The sequence below is a fragment of the Neomonachus schauinslandi genome, chromosome 1, assembly GCF_002201575.2.
Source record: "Neomonachus schauinslandi chromosome 1, ASM220157v2, whole genome shotgun sequence".
NCBI classification, from domain to species: Eukaryota; Metazoa; Chordata; class Mammalia; order Carnivora; family Phocidae; genus Neomonachus; species Neomonachus schauinslandi.
Window position 1 is genome coordinate 91,120,583 of NC_058403.1, and position 3,352 is coordinate 91,123,934.

Here is a 3,352-nt window from a genome sequence, read left to right on the forward strand (position 1 = left end):
TGTGCATTTTATACATTGAACATTCCACTCTAAATAGCCCCTCTTTGCAATATGAAATAGGTTTTAAGTGCTTTCTGTCTTTGTTGGGAATGTTCTGGTCCTTGGCATAAGAAACTCAAGTCCAATTAGCTTAAACACAGATGGTCATAAGGAAACTTAAAAGGGATCAGTGAACCTAAGGACAGAATAACCTAGGCCCTAGTTAAGGCCTAATTGCCATTTTTTACTCTTTTCTTGTGAGCTTTGTCATTCTCTCTCACCGAACCCTGACTTTCTCTATATCAAGAAAAACAGCTGCTCAAGGTTTTCCTCTTCGAGTTCCAGCCATTAGAGCAAGACTACCTTGAACCGTTAATTCCAAATGGCTGGAAGCCATCCCTAGAATAACGTCGTGAAGTCTGAGCAAGTGATTTTAGAAGAACATAGCAACTTGTGGAGAACAAAGCAGAAGGGGTTGGGGGTGGGAGGGCATGTTCCTAGCTCTCAGCCCCGGAGGGGGTGGCAGACAAAACCATAGAGGCCCGTCATACTTTTATTCTCCTCTCCATGCCCGGTGAAACCAAAATGCATCATCTTAGCTTAGGTTCTGTGAAAATAACATCACAGAACCTTCAGGGTTTGGAAAGAAGCACCTTAACTTTAGATAATCCAATTTTCACTCATGCGAATATTCCTAAGTACTGAAATGAAAATACGCACAGTAGGAGAGGAAGGTCTGGGCAGGTTACTGAGGCTGGTGTAGGGATCAGCTATGCAAACTTTCTCATTCAGTTCAATTTCCAGTTCTGTGTGGATCCTGATTTTTACCCCCACTCCTTTTTTCTCCCATCGTACAGAACTCTTCACATGAAAAGAATGTATTTGCAGAAGCCAAGTTAGAAATGTGTCACATCGCATCGATCCATGCTAGGTAGGAGGCAGCCGCTTGTGTGCATTGTTCTCAAACTGCATTCATTGGCTTATCATTCCTATGCCTTCTGCCATATCTCAGTAGCACCTGCACTATTATTTACTTATTATACTTCTTTCCTAAACTTAAATACCACTTTTATCTTATTTTTCTTTGAGATGCAGGATACAATTTTTCCTAGTATGTAAGACAAAAACTACGTAATTTAAAGATGTTAAACCATGTACCCTTTACAATTATCTTGTGTAACTCCCCACTTTGGGAAACAATGCTGCAGTGGAAATTCATAAGCATTCAATAGCTCATATACTCAAGAAAGGTGAATTGAACACGTTTCTCGTATAACTTGTTTGAATAGAAAACAAAAAATCTATGCCTTCGGTCCTGGGGGGGGGGGGCGGAAACTAAGAAGCATCCTTTATTTATCCTTTGATTCACAAAAGGGGAAGGACATTTATTTCTTCAACATGGTCTTGTAAACCATAAAATTAATTTTTATTACATAGTACATAAATGCATTTTTCATCCAAAAGGCCAAAATATTATAGTTAAGGCTGAAATCCTCTTTGATCATCTCCTCCCCACTTCCTATTAGGGCAAATCTGAGTTAGGAATTCAGATGGTACCTTCCAGACTTCCTTCTTTGCAGCTGGCCGCTGAAATCTCTGTTCATTTAATGTCCATTCATGACTGCTCCCAGATTTCCTTCAATGCCTTGAACCAGTAAGTCTTCCAGTCTTCTTCAAGGGGCGCTGTATGCTGGAGGCCACCTTCCACCTGCAGCAAGTTTACAGTTCCGCCCTAGCCTTCATTCCCTGCTTGCGCAAGGTCTTGTGATCAGGCAGAAGTGAGACTGGGGACTTCTCCGGGCCCTCCTGGGCATGCTCGTAGCCCCGTTCATGCACATGGCCTTCTAGACCCTGAGGGCTGTGTCACAAGCTTAGGTGCCCCTGTGGCTATCTCAGTCCCCAGGTCTTGAAGTTTTTGACCAGGCTCTCGTTTGCCCCAGCTGGTACCACAGCCTCAAGCAGTGGCAGTGTCACACGATGGCACTGATGAGTTTTCAACAAAGGCCCTGGAGAGAAGGTTTTTCCCACAGAGCGAGCTCTGAGTCCCGTTAAGTAGTGGCAGTGCTCTGGGGATGAGGCATTTTGAGGAGCTGCGAACCCAGTATGCCCCCCCTGGTGGCTGCAGGGCTGACTGTCAAGGCTACTGTGAAGCTCGGGAGAAGGGGAAGGTAAAACACCACGAAACCTGCTCTGCTCACCAAGGTTCTGATCCATTACAAGGCTTTAGTTAATTTCCACAGTTCTGAAAAAGTTGATGCTGGCATTTTCCTTTTTGCTACGGTTTTTGTTGCTTTTATGGAGAAGTAGATTTACAGACGTTCTTCATCAAATTCTTGGAAGTCTTGCCATCCGTTTACTCACTTTTGACAGATGATGACGTTCAAGGTGATGCTTTTCTATTAATGTCATCATCCATATTCATGCCAAGAATTTGGTGGGAAATGTGGTCAACTGCACAGCAAATGCCCCAACCAACAAGGACAGCCTTTATTCACCTCTGTTGAGTGTCATCATTCCAGAATAAGACCTAGAGTTGCCAGGTCTTTCAAATTTTATTAGAATCTGGAATTCCAGTATTTTCTATGAAATTTCCACATTTTAAATTATTTTTTAAAAAATATTTGACAGAGAGAGAGAGAGGGAGAGCAAGGGAGGGAACACAAGCAGGGGGAGTGGGAGAGGGAGAAGCAGGCTTCCCGCAGAGCAGGGAGCCCAATGCGGGTCTCGATCCCAGGACCCTGGGATCATGACCTGAGCCGAAGGCAGATGCTTAATGACTGAGCCACCCAGGCGCCCCTAAATTATAAATTATTGACAACTGCTTCAATTAAAATCAAAATGCTCCACCAAAAATAACACACCCATGGCAAAAAGACTGGTTTGGAGTGGAAAGTCATATGGAACACATCACTGCTATGTGAACTTTTCCTACCAAATTAGTCTGAGTTCAAGTCAACAAATCTTTTTTTAGCTTCTGTTATGTGCCAGATCATGGGCTCTGTGCTGTAGAGTTGAAGGACACTTGCTGTCCCAAGCATATTCCCTCCCTCCAGTCTAGCAGTAGAGGTGGGAAGTTTCTTTTTTTTTGGTCACCACTCTGAATAAAGGGTACCTGTACACAAATCTAATTGCTAGTTTTAATTAGCAAAAGGCAAGATATCCTGAGAGGTTTGTTTAAAAGGGTCATTTGCAGGCCGTTTTGGGTGTGTGTGTGTGTGTGTGTGTGTGTGTGTGTGTGTGGGCAGTTATGCAAACATGGCGACTGGAGGTAGGAGAAAGATAAAGTGAAAGTTACATAAATCCTTCTGGGGCAAAGGGCCAGACAGCCAACTTCTAACCTGCATGAAAATCACGGGCGGGGGGGAGGGGTGGG